Source organism: Sciurus vulgaris (genome assembly GCF_902686455.1).
Source record: "Sciurus vulgaris genome assembly, chromosome: 11".
NCBI lineage: Eukaryota > Metazoa > Chordata > Mammalia > Rodentia > Sciuridae > Sciurus > Sciurus vulgaris.
In genome coordinates, this window is record NC_136472.1 from 53071203 (window position 1) to 53084518 (window position 13316).

Below are 13316 nucleotides of genomic sequence, written 5' to 3' on the forward strand. Positions count from 1 at the left end.
GCTTCATCAGCTCTGGGATTTAGGACTGCTTCTACTTTTGACAAATCTTTTTTCCAGCACAAGGCTCAAAGCAGTAAAATAAAAAAATTCTCAATTTCTTTAATCAGTGCACCTGATTAAAGACTAAAAGAATCTTACATTTTTGAGATTTCCCCCCTAATCCTTACAACTTTTGTTTCAATATTATTAGAAGAATTAGATAAACTACCCCCATAATCTCAGTCTTCTTTAATTTTGGCAGGTTTGGGTATATTGTACTAGCTTAATAAATGTTTACTGAATGAATGATTTAATGAATGAATATAGCTGATTCATTTTTAAGTTAATCCTGTGCTAAATCAATCACATTTATGTTTAGTTTTTTCATCATTTTGGGCAAGCCTGATGTTATGTTTTATAATAAGATGGGGGACTTTCTGATTAGAATCTTAGACTTTATTTCCAGGAGTTCATGGAATATATTTTATAAATTGAATTGTATGTATTTCTACTTAACACTTTCTGTGAAAATAGTATTTTCATTTTAAGGGCTATAGTGTTTAATAATTTTAACTCATGTATAATTAAAAGATAATAATGAGCACAGATCATAAGTATACAGTTCAATGAGTAAAAAAAGGAATATAACTATAGGACCCCAGAACAAATCAAGACACAAAACATTTTTACACCTCTGTAAGTTCTCATTGTTTCTTCCAGTCAGTCCTCCTCAGGAGGTTCTTATTTCATTTATTATTTTTAAAATAAATTTTAGTGTATAGTTTTTAGGGATATAACATGCTGCAAGATAGATATCAATAAAGTAAAATGGCTTTATAGTTGAAAAAATTAAAATACCTATCATATTATACAGTTATTAATTTTCCCTATTGCAAGAAAAATTATAATTTAGTAAAATCTTGAATAAAATCACTATTCTCAAATATAGTATCATACTGTACATTGTTTCATCATACATTGTTTATTACTTTAAATTTTTTGACCTAACTTTTCCCATTTTCTGTCTACTGTTCCAAACTTGGTAACCACTATTTTTACATTCTAGTTCTCTGTGTTGTATCTTCAAAAAGTGCTCCACATACATTTCAGCAGAATAGGGGAGAGAAAAAAGGGGGAGGGAGGGGGAGAAGAAAGGGGAGGGGGAAATGGGGATTGAATTCAAATTCCTTGTATGTATAATTATGTCAAAAGGAACCCAAATACTATGTAAAAGTACAATACTCTAATAAAAAAGTATTCCACATATAAATAAGATCGTGAAATATTTTTCTTTCTGCATTTTACTTCTTCATTTAGCATAATGTTCTATAAGTATATCATGATGTGACAAATGACAGGATCCTCTCTTTTTTTTCAGGTTGAACAATGATCTTTTGTATATGTGTACCTGCCTTCTTGGACACCTAGGTTGTTCTTATATCTTAGCTATTGTGAATAATGCTGCAATGAATAGGAGGTGCAGATATATTTACAATGTGATAATTTAATTTCTTTTGGGTATATATACCCAGAAGATGGGTTTCTGGGTCTAATGGTAAATCTATATATTTTTAATTTCTTCTGAAATATCCTTACTGCTTTCCATAATGACTGCACTAATTTGATTCTCACTAAGTGTGCCAGGGTTCCCTTTTGTCTACACCATCACCAACACTTGTTATCAGCTATAGTGTGGATATTGAATGTCTCTCAAAGGTTTGATTTGGTCTCCAGCTTTGGTGCTATTGGGAGGTGGTGAAAACTTGTAGAGGTGGGGTTTAGTGGGAAGTCTTCAGGTCATTGGGGAAAAGCATAGTAGAACCCCAACCCCTCTTCCTGTCTTTTGCTTCTTGGTCAGGAGGTAAGAGGGATTGCTCTGCTATGTCCTCAACATGGTATGTACCCTAGGCCCAAAGCAACTGGGCAACTGATCATGGACTTAAAGATCCAAAACCATGAGCCAAAATGACCTTTTTCTCTTTAGAAGTTGATTATCTCAGGTATTTGTTACACTAATGGAGATCCAACACATTATCTCTTCTCTTGTTAATGTTGTATGAGACCGATGTCTCACAGTGGCTTTGATTTTCATTTCCATTTTTATTAGTGATGCTGATCACATGATTTTCTTATGTTTGTCATTTATATGTCATCTTTGGAGAAATATCTATTCAAGTCATTTGCCCTTTTTAAATTGAATTGTTTTTATTTTTATTTTTGCTAATGAGTTTTTTAAGTTCCCTATGAATCTAGAAGAGTTTGCAAATATTTTGTCTTAGGATGTGGGTTGTCTTTTCATTTTGTTGATTGTTTTCTTTGCTATACAGCAGCTTTTCAGTCTGATGTAGTTCCATTTACTTATTTTTGCTTTGGTGGCTTGGGTTTTGGGTGGGATGGCCAAGAAACCACTGTCAAGGACAATTTCTAGAAGACCTTCTCCTGTTTTCTGCTAGAGCTTTTATCATTTTAAATGTTTGTTTATGTACAAACAGAGAAACAAGATGTATCCCATTTTTTCACAATAAAAATGAATTAATAAAAAATACAGTATAAGGAATTGTACCACCAAGGAGGTCTAAACAGTTAATGAGGATGGATGATGAGAGAGAGAGAGAGAGAGAGAGAGAGAGAGAGAGAGAGAGAGAGAGAGAGAGAGAGAGAGAAAGAGAGAGATGGGGAGCGAGCACGCAAGGGTGGGGTTGTTAACCCATTCCTCTTTTTGTGTTGTTCACTGAGCTACCAGTAGAAGTGGCCTAAAACTGAAGCTGGCTGGCTTCTCTTCTCACAAGTATAAAGTAGGATGAAGTGGGAAGTACCAGTAATTGGAGTTCCCTCTGGAGAGACGAAGCACTGCAGTTTTCTACGAGTGGAGTTCTGGTGACCGAGGGGCTTTGGTGGGTGTATCTGCCCTGGAGAGATTAGGTTAACCCATCCTAGGGCCAGGCAGAGGCTGGTCTCTGAAGTAGCCTGGATCTCAGGAGTCTCTCAACAACCCTACTCTCCCAGCAGGGTAGCCAAATCTCCACACATCTGTTACCCGTGAGTATGGCATTCCTAGGCTTAGTCCCTGAGTGTATTCACGCCCACCTGTTCAGTTTCCCAACCCTTTTCAGTAGGTCACATGAACCACCAGACTCACAGGGAAAGCAAGTTGCCCCACCCACCATTTTCTGACTTGGAATCCCTGTGGGTACAGTCTTCTTTGTGTTGGTTTCATTCATGTTCTGCTACTTACACCCTAGGCCATGTGATTGGTGCTTTCCAGAACTGTATGGCAATGTTTGCTATGATCTCCAGGCTCCTGCAGAAGCGGCTGCAGCGTGGTCTCCTCAAGGTGGCTCCCACCTCAGCTCTTAGCTTGTCAGATGAGAAGTAGAGAGCACTCCAGCCACCAGTTTGTCATGCAACCTCTGAATCAGTTAAGTTCAGGCTGCTTTTCTGATTTATAGGATTTTATTTTGCCCGTGCCAGATTTGTTCATTGTGTTTCTCTCTCTCTATTATCCCTTTCCTCTGCAGTTAACCAGAGCCACCGCTGCTGCTGCAACCTGCGTGACTCTAGGGTCCTCTTTCTTTTTATAGGTGATTGGGTGGAATCTAGGAAATAGAGACCATCTGAGTCTGGAAAGTTGGAGACCGCCCCTGGGAGAATGAAATGTCAATGTCTTCAGAGCCCTTTGATCACCAAGTTTACCTGCCTCCTCCCAAAAGGCTGCAGGCAGGGAATTGCTAATTAATGCCCCAGGCCCCTACCTGCCTGATCACTCAGGCTGGCCCTTCCCCCTGCCCATCTGCTTCTCACTTTTTTTTGCTATCTCGCCAGCATCTCCTGGGCCTAGTCATGTAGGCAGGAAGGAGAGAGATAAGTGGGGAGAGAGAAGGAGAACAAAGGAAACTTTAGTTTATAAGAGGGGCAGGCACTCTCACTTCTCGGGACACAGAACACCAGCCATGGCCCCCTTCAACCTCCTGGGAGAAGAAGTCTGTGTTCCTACCTTTAAATAAAACCTGCTTCATATGCTTGTCTTGGCGTGCTTCTCTGGTGTTATTCTTCAACATTTGAGGAAGCAGAACTTGCCACTGATAACCAGTGGTATCATTGTTACTTGATCAACACACCCGAAGTTCTGAGATTCTAAGAAACTCTGACTGTCTAATACTGAATTTTAGTGAGTTCCCTCTTTCACCTACCTTGCTGTGAAGCATTGCTTCTGCTGCTTGAATTCTGAGCCATGGAGGAACTGGAAATTCAGCCTTCCTCTAATCTGCCATCTTGAATCTCCCATTTTAAAAGTTTGATTTTTTTCTTCTATCACTGTTTCCAAAGTAATCTTGCTAGCTTTGCCTCTCCCTCTTTCTTGCTTTGTTACTCCTCCCCGTATACCAGCTCTGATGCTACAGTTGAAGGTTCAGAGATAACAAATTCTTTCCTGTCCACTGACCAAAATTTCTGAGTCTCCAAGTTTCTGACAGTCCAATATTATTTATCAGTGGATTCCCTCTGTATCACCCCTTCCTCCTCTTTGATTCGCTGTTCTCTTACTGCTTTGATTTCAGACTGCACAGAAGTTGAGATCTGCAGCCTATCTGTATTCTGGCATGTGGATTCCCAGAACTTACACTCTTTACTAGTAGCTAGATCAGAAATTGAGAGAAGCCAAAGTGCAGAGTCACAGAGAGCATGCTCTTTATCTCAATTCAGTGATCAGTAATACTTCTCCACCTCCCAAGAGAGGCGTTAGTAAAGGAGAGAGGATTAAATATCCTCATGGGTGTTTCTTTGAATGGCAGGAAACATCTGAAGTGGTCAAGAAGTTTTTCCTTAAATTATAAACTGAGTTCTAATCTCATGCTTATTTCTAACTCATATGACCCTGAACTTGTCTCTTCTCTACTCTGATATTCTCCCCCTCATCAAATGCAAAGTTGTACTATATCCAAAGGATCTTCTACTTTTAATATTCTGAATTCATGAGGTTTGTCCATTATTTGTTGATTCCTTTTTTTTTATTCATTCAGGAAACATTTATTGAAAATATTATATGTACTAGATTCTCAATAAATGCTACAATAAGAACTCAGAATATCATGGAGAAAGAATACACACAGTCATTGTCTTTTGAAGCCAGTAATTTAGTGGGTGTATGTGAAGAATAGATCATGACCATATAATAAGATTACTTAGTATTTGTCTATAAATATAATCAAGTGATGCAAAGTGATGTAGAGTGTGTCCCCAAAGGATGAAATAGGGAATTTCTATCCCTGTGTTCTCATCAGACCTTATAGGGCACTGACTAAGGCTTCCCACTGGTGGCGGTCAAGGGCTTGTGTCATGAGATCTCATAATGAGCCCTTCACTGTTTCTGCCACTTCAGCATTTGAACTGTTGATGATTTTCTTTTCACCTGGAAGTCTCTGATCCACAATAGCCCCTTGCTGATTGCCCTGGTGTCTGCATTTCTGGGGAGAGAAGAGTCCTGGACAATCGTCCTTTCCAAAGACTTCCATCTTCTTATATCTATTTCAAGAATTTATTGACTTTCCTTTGTGTTTCTGAAATTTACCTTTTGACAGATTTGACAGTTTTGATCTTCCCTCTCTTCCTTTCACACACTCACACACACACTCTCACATAAACACACATCTAGCACTTAGTCATTTAATGATAGGTGATTTCATCCGATTGTGGACTGGAAGGTGTGATTTTTTTCTTCGTGTATAACCCAACAGAGAGCAGTAGGGAGGCAGGATGGCATAGTGCTTCAGGATGGAGACTGAGGGAGGCTGCCTGGGAGTCAGTCTGGGCTCTGAACTTCAGGCTGTGTGGTGTGCCTCAACTAATGCTTTGTGTCTCACAGCTTTGTCTAAAGGACAAAGAAGATGTTAATGCCCACCTCCTAGGCTTATGGTGAACATAAAATGAGAAGCATGTATCTAGAGCCTGGTACATATAGAGTGCTCAACCATTGACAGGTGATATCACCAGCCCAGAGGCCAGCTCTGCCCTTCTTCCCCAGCTTCTGGATCTACTCGTGTTAATGTGCTTGCTTTGTGGAATCCAGTCCTTCATTCCTGTGGGACCTAAGTCTTTAGTTGTCTTGCCGTTTAAGTTCATGTTTTCTGTAGTTGTCTTTTTTATGGTGCTGTTAAATGCAAAATACACACCAGACTATTGAAGATGTACAATAAAAATACAAAATATTTCATTACTTTTTTTACATCACTCATATATTGAAATGCTAATGTTTTGAATATATTGGGCTAAACAAGATATGTTAGTATTTTATTATATAATCACTAATTTTTGTCTTTTGCATTTTTACTATGATTACTATAAGTTGTAAATTTATATATACAGCTCACTATATGTTTCTATTGTACAGTGCTGTAGTAAAGTAACTACTGAAACTTCTTAAATGGTCTAACTAAAAAAATTAACATAGGGAAAAATGTAATAAAATTCATGATTAATTTATAGAAGGGAAAAAAGTAGATAAAAGATAAACAGACAAGGCATATAGAAAGTAAATAGTAATATGGCATTCTTAAAACCAACAATGTGTTTCTAAATTATATTTAAATGAACTAAACAATCCTATTAAAATAAACCTACTTCTATTTCAAAGGGACACACTTCAAATATAAAGGCCCATGTATTTTGATAGAAAAATGATAGAAAAAGATGAACAATGAATATAATAAATTAAAGAGGGTACAAGTATAATAATATCAGATAAATTATAATCTGAAGCTAGAAGTATTACTAGACAAAGTGGAGATGTTTCATAATAACAAAAGCATCAATTCATATGGAACATAGCAAAATTAAATATGTGTGCACTTATAAAGTTCTAGTATGCAAAGTAATAGGAAGCATGACTAAAAATAACACACAATTCTAGAATCATCATTGTCATTTGAACTCAAAACTCCTAATAAAAGAAGAAAACATACATAAAAATCTGTACAGATGCCCTACAACAGATGAATGGATAAAGAAACTGTGGTATATATACACAATGGAATATTATTCAGCCATAGAGAAGAATAATATTATGGCATTTGCAAATAAATGGATGGAATTGGAGAATATCATGCTAAGTGAAATAAGCCAATACCATAAAACCAAAGGCTGAATGTCTTCCTTGATAAATGGAGAATGATATATAATGGGGGTTGGGGGATGGGGAATGAGAGAAGAATGGAGGAACTTTATGTAGAAGGAAATGAAAGGGAGGGGTGTATGAAAAATGGTGGAATGAGACAGACATCATTACCCTATGTACATGTATGATGACACAAATGAATCTACATCATACACAACCATAGAAATGAAAAGATGTACCTCATTTGTGTACAATGAATCAAAATGCAGTCTGTAAAAAATTTAAAAATAAATAAATAATTTAAAAAAGTCTGTACAGATCCATGAGACTTCTACACCATTATTAAGTTATTTGACTTAATTGACATATGTGGAACAATGTATCCAGTAACTGCAAAATACACATTGTTTTCAAATTTATGTAATTTTTTTCTCAAAGTAGAACATACTATGGATACAAAGCAAGTCTCAAGACATTTTAAAGTACTAATTCATTTTAGGTAGATTCTCTGACCATGGAATTAAACTAGTGTTCAATAATAGATAACAGGAAACTATTTAAATATTTGAAAATGAATCAGCATGCTCTAATTCATTTATTATAGAAGAAATCACATATGTATAATTGAATAATAATACCAAATGTCACAAATATTGAAGTCATCTAACACAGCAAAGTGAAATTTTTAGCTCTTAATGTCTATATTAGAAAAGTGAAAGTATGGAAATTGATATCTTAAGATCTTATCTAATGAAACTTGGAAATGAACAGCAAAAGAAAGAAAATGCAGTAAGTAAAAGAAAGAAGATTACAAAAGTCAGAAATACAAAAACTAGAAAGTGAAGTTCCAAATAGAAAAATAACATACTGATAAAATTAACTTTTTTGGAAAACATAAAATTGATGAATTCTTAGCATTACCAATCAAGGAAAAAGAAACAGAAAAGAAAACTTGCACCAGGAATCAAAACAACTCATCACAATATATACTTCCAATATTATAGAAGGAATAATAAAAAGCTGTTTTGAAGGATTTTGACAAAATTTGACAATTAAAAAAAAAACTATTCTCTGAGAAATTCAGCTTACCGAACTTGATCAAGAATAAACAGAAAATGCAAAAGTAATCTTCTATTGACCAAGGAAATTAAAGTCTTCTACAAAGAAGGCTTCGGATTCAGATGGCTGCATTGGTGAATTCTTTAAAATGCAAAGAATTTTAAACATAAAGATTTAAGCTTCAAGAGAATTTCAAGCCCAAATAAATAGGAAGAGACAATAAACAGAAGTCAATGAAATATAAAACAAATAATACAGGAAAAAAACCCCAAAGTTATAAGATAGCAAGGAGGTTAATGATATTCCTAAATTTCTAGGAAGAATGATCAGTAAAAAAGAGAAACATCAAGTAGCCAGGTGTGGTAGTGCACATCTGTAATTCTAGATGCACATAATTCACTAACCATACAATTAAAAGACTGATAAATTAGACTTCATGATAAAAATTTCTGCTTTTTGAAAGATACTTAAAAGTGAAAATATTTAACACCAATGAATTGCACACTTGAAAATGGTTAAAATTTACAATTTTATTATGCATATTTTATCCCAACAATAAATAGATTGTTTAAAAATGATTACTTTAAAATGAATAGGAAAGTCTCAGACTGGGACAAATATTTACATTATATATATATATCTGACAAAGGATTTTTATTTAGAACAAAAAAATGTAAAAACACAACTCAATGAAAATGAGCAGCAGTCTTGAATAGACAATTCACAAAAGATATATAGTTATTAAACCCATGAAAAGATGTATACATGGTTTTGGAAATGGCATGCTTCATGTTGCATGTTAGACAATTGTGTCAGGATAGGGAAAACCTTTATTTGGAATTAATTTAAAGAGGGTGAGTAGAAACCAGGATGAAAATGGATAGACTGTGATAGTTTGAAAGTGTCTATTTGTTCAGTCCAAACTTATTTCCCAGATTTCCTTCCCTAGATTAGGTTGGCTTTAAGATTTGGTGATGAGAAACAAAGTAGTAGTTGAGCCGGTAGCCAGCACCCCAACACAGCAGGTTCCTGCTCAGGAGGTATGAACTGCCTGGGCAAATAAAAAGTCTGAAATAATCAGGAAGAAATAAGACAAAGCCAAAGAGGAGATATATAAAGTAGAGCACCTGATGGGTCTTCCAGTCCTGGTACGAACTGGAACTGAACCACTGAAATAGGCCCCAGTTCTTTATTTAAGGGGGAGTACATCAAAGGCAGGTTTCAGTGGGAGGAGTTTTGTTTGTGTGCATTTTTCTCAGCGGTGTGGCAGGGGTCTGGGAGTACACAGGTTGATTGGCATTTGGCAAGTTACACCTATCTCCAGAAGGCTGTGCTTGACTTGAGCAGTGGGCTAGGACAGGGTGCCACTTGAATCAGGTGTTCTCAAACCAGTGAATTCTGACCGGAAGTCCCTAAGACCAGGCTTCCCTGCCTAATGATTTGAACATTGCTCAGTTCTGACACATGGTTCATAAATGGCCTCCAGCAAGCAGTCATATTGTTTTTAGGCTTTGAAGGTTTGTTAATGGCTACTGTTTCCCTGTGTTTCCCTGTTGGCTACTTCATCGGCATGAGCCAGTAGCTAGACCTCTAGCTGCTCCACCTACCCTTCATCACCTCTTCAACTTCTCTGATTGCTGGATCCAGTGTGTGTTTAGCTCCCTGATTATGAGACCCAACTTCTGCAAAACACTAATATCATCAAGCTCACAGATATTGAAAGAGATTGATAGGGGTTCTAGTTGGTTCTTATGGGTCTTGACTCAGGTTCCTTGGTTCTAGCTTGTCTTATAGACTTTAGTGTCAGCCTGAGACCAACAGAAAAAAGTTTTACACAGACTAAATAGAACTTATGATTGTGCAAGGTTCATACCCACACCAGCAAGAACAAGTTAATGAATATTTTAGTTTTTGCAGCCACTTGATTTCTGTTACAACTATTTATCTCTGCCGTGGTTGTGTGAAAGCAGCCACAGATAACACATCAATAAATGGCATCTCTCTCTCTGTCTCTCTCTCTCCATACATCTACATCAATGTCAAGTTCCAGAGATACTTCCAGACATACTACTTCTTTGAAGGAACCTTGAAGATGCAGAATCACTACATTAAGAGGATGCTGGACTCCTCATAGTTTCCCAGGAAGGCTTTCTCTGCTTTTCTCCACCTCAGGTATGTCTTGGAAGGCCTTCTCCAGAAATAACTTGAGTGACTGTCACTGCCGCTGACCATGCTGCCCCGCTTACATGAGTAAATGATGGGATTGGCACTACTCTTAATACTAGACAGAAATAAAGCAGTACTCTTAGAAAAATCCAGAATCATATAGTTTTTATGAATCCAGAGCCATAGAAACTCCAGGATGTCCATAGGTAGGCCACAGAAGAGGAAGACCAGGACTGTGAGCCCAATGGTCACATACAACCTGGTCAGTGGCACCCTTGAGAGCCACAGAGGATTCTGATGAGCAGGTTGAGGCTAGACCCAGACAGAACGGTAAGTAAAAAAAAAAGCAGTCATGCAGCTGTGATGAAATAAAATGTTGGACGCCAATAGAAGTCTAAATCCTTAAATAGGGGTTCACAGTGGGTCTCATTTAGGATGCTCAGCAGCAGGGACCGGGCCCAGAGTAGGGCACATATGACAACTGAAGTGTGTCTCGGGCGATGGCAGTGGTACCAGATGGGATACTAGAATGACAGGCAGTGCTCAGCGCTAATGGCATTGAGCATGCTCAGGCCTGTAAGGTAGGAACAGTTCACCGCAATGGATAAGTACTTGAGGATGAAGTTGAGAATGGAAACCAAAGTGTGGGTGAGTTCATTCAGAGAAGTTATAACATGAAAACAGAAATAGGAAGCTGGCTCCCGCCAGGTCGAGGATGTAGACTAAGAAGGCGTTCCCGTGTATTCGGAAGTCCAGAAGCCAGAGCACAACTGCGTTTCCTGCCAGTTGGACCAGGGAAATGATGAGGGTTGGCAAGCCCTGGATGGACCATAGGTTGACAGGTTGAGGAGAAGTCCAATTACTTCTACTCACCGTTGTGAATTCTGTCCTCTTGGTTGGGATGGTTGGACCTATGCTCATAAACACTTCACTGGTGCTGCTACGAACATAAAGAAGTCATGAGTTCCTGCTGCATAAGACTTGATTCCCAGGACCACCCTGCTATGTGGGAATTACTGTCCTTGTGTTACAGAGAGGAAACAAATGCTTGCAAAAATTATTTTTAAAAAGGCCAGGGAGTCCTGGGTACTGGACTCAAACCCAGTTCATGTCATCTCTAAATGCTGTGCTGGCTACTATTGCACAGGTTCATCTACTGACAGGAATATTCTGTAGTCCAGTCATGCACACGGACTCCTCCCATTTCTGCCAGAGGTTATGCCATGTCTCCAGAATTTCTTGAGGAAGGAAGTCTGAGATAGGATCTGAGATATCAGGAAAGGACTGTGGACAAAGGCATTATCCTGTCCTGGATCAGAATTCTTCTCTCAGGTTAAGAATTTTTAAGAAGCTAAGATGGTCCCAGACCACACTCATGACTAAAAGTGTTGTATGTGGGAGATAAAAGACTTCTTTGGGGACTTGAAAGGAATGTGGCCTCTTGGTAGGACAGGAGTGAGGATGGTTGAGTCTGGTAGGTGAGAAATGACTAAGTGTGTCATAGAAATGGCTCAGTGTGTCAACCATGGAGGACAGCAGCACTATTCATAACCCCTTGTCTGGATCTGTTGTTACACACTGTATTCACAATGGTTATTCAGTGAATGGATACATGAACAAGGAGACTAATGGTAGCAGAAGACTTGGGTTAAATGGCCAAATAAAGCTGTACTATGGAACCAACCTAGATGCCTTCAACAGATGAATGGATAAAGAAAATGTGATATACACACACATACACAATGGAATATTACTCAGCTTTAAAGAAGAATGAATACTGGCATTTTCTGGTAAATGGATGGAGTCGTAGAATATCATGCTAAGTGAAATAAACCAAACCCAAATAACCAAGGCTGAATATTTTCTCTGGTTGCTAATTCACAGTAAGGTGGGGGGATAGAGAAGAATAGAGTTACTTTATATTAGGTAGAGGGGAGTGAAGGGAGAGGAAGAGGTATGGGGGAAGAAATGATAGTATAGTGAAACCGACATTATTACCTCATGTACATGCATGATTGCATGACCGATATGATCCTATAATATGTATAATTAGAAAAATGAGAGATTACACTCTGTTTATATATGATCTATCGAAATGTATAAATGCATTCTACTGTCATGTACAACAACTTAGAATAAATAAAATAAAAAAAATTTAAAAATGAAATACTACTAAAGAACTTAGAACATTCAGGTAAGGTCACATGAAGAAAATTTTGTTCATCATGAGTGTGTTTAGAAGATTTACTTATGCTTATCCAAATAACTGACATGGACCACTGATGTTCTGTAAAAGCAAGGAACCAAAATGACTTTACTGGGTACTTGTAACATTTTGGTGCAGAGTATGAGGTTAAGATTTACGTTTGAACTGAATTTCCCAGCAATTCATAGGGTAGAGGACTAAGCAAGGATAAGGTCTGAGTGCCAGTGAAAGATTTTTGAAGTATGCAAATATCTAAAGGAAAGCTATTAAGTGATGTGCTGTGAAGTGTATAATATAAATCTTGCCCATTCTCTCTTCCAACAGAGTTTGCTTTGCAGGTAGAAGTTTTGTGTGAGGGTAGTCTGTGAGTGAGAAGTAAAAAGTACAGGGATTGGAATGGAAAGAAATGCTTGCGTATATTTTAACTAGAGAAACAGAACTAGCTCACACCTGGGTGAATAATAATAGATGATGGAGAGTTTACAAGGTATTTTCTCCTTGAATTCCTTCAGAGACCTCTGAGGTGAGAATTTGTATTACTTCCATTTTACAGAGGATGAAACTAAAGCACAGAGAGAATGAGTGATTTCTCCTGGTCCTACTGAACTCAGCAGTGCTGCCTCAGGGCCCATTGTTTGGCTCTATTGACCCAGCACCACAGAACTGTTGATTACATCTACATGGGGTTGGGGAAGCAGAGGAGTAATTACCAAGTTAAATCTAAGATGTCCATCAAAATTGTGTATTTAAAAAATATAGCATAAACAAACTTCAGAAATGAGAGGAAGGGAAGAAAGT

General features: G+C 37.6%; 1 protein-coding gene and 1 pseudogene across 2 annotated transcripts in view; one reads left to right on the forward strand and one right to left on the reverse strand.

The window, feature by feature from the left end:
• The window catches only part of LOC306639823 (mas-related G-protein coupled receptor member X2-like), a gene marked incomplete at its 3' end in the record, with an annotated part of 139576 nt that overhangs the window by 1235 nt on the left and 125025 nt on the right, over positions 1–13316 (forward strand). The window lies entirely within an intron of this gene.
• On the reverse strand, positions 10250–11233 carry LOC306638518 (mas-related G-protein coupled receptor member X2-like; annotated as a pseudogene). Its single transcript has one exon. The product of its transcript is annotated as a mas-related G-protein coupled receptor member X2-like (transcript).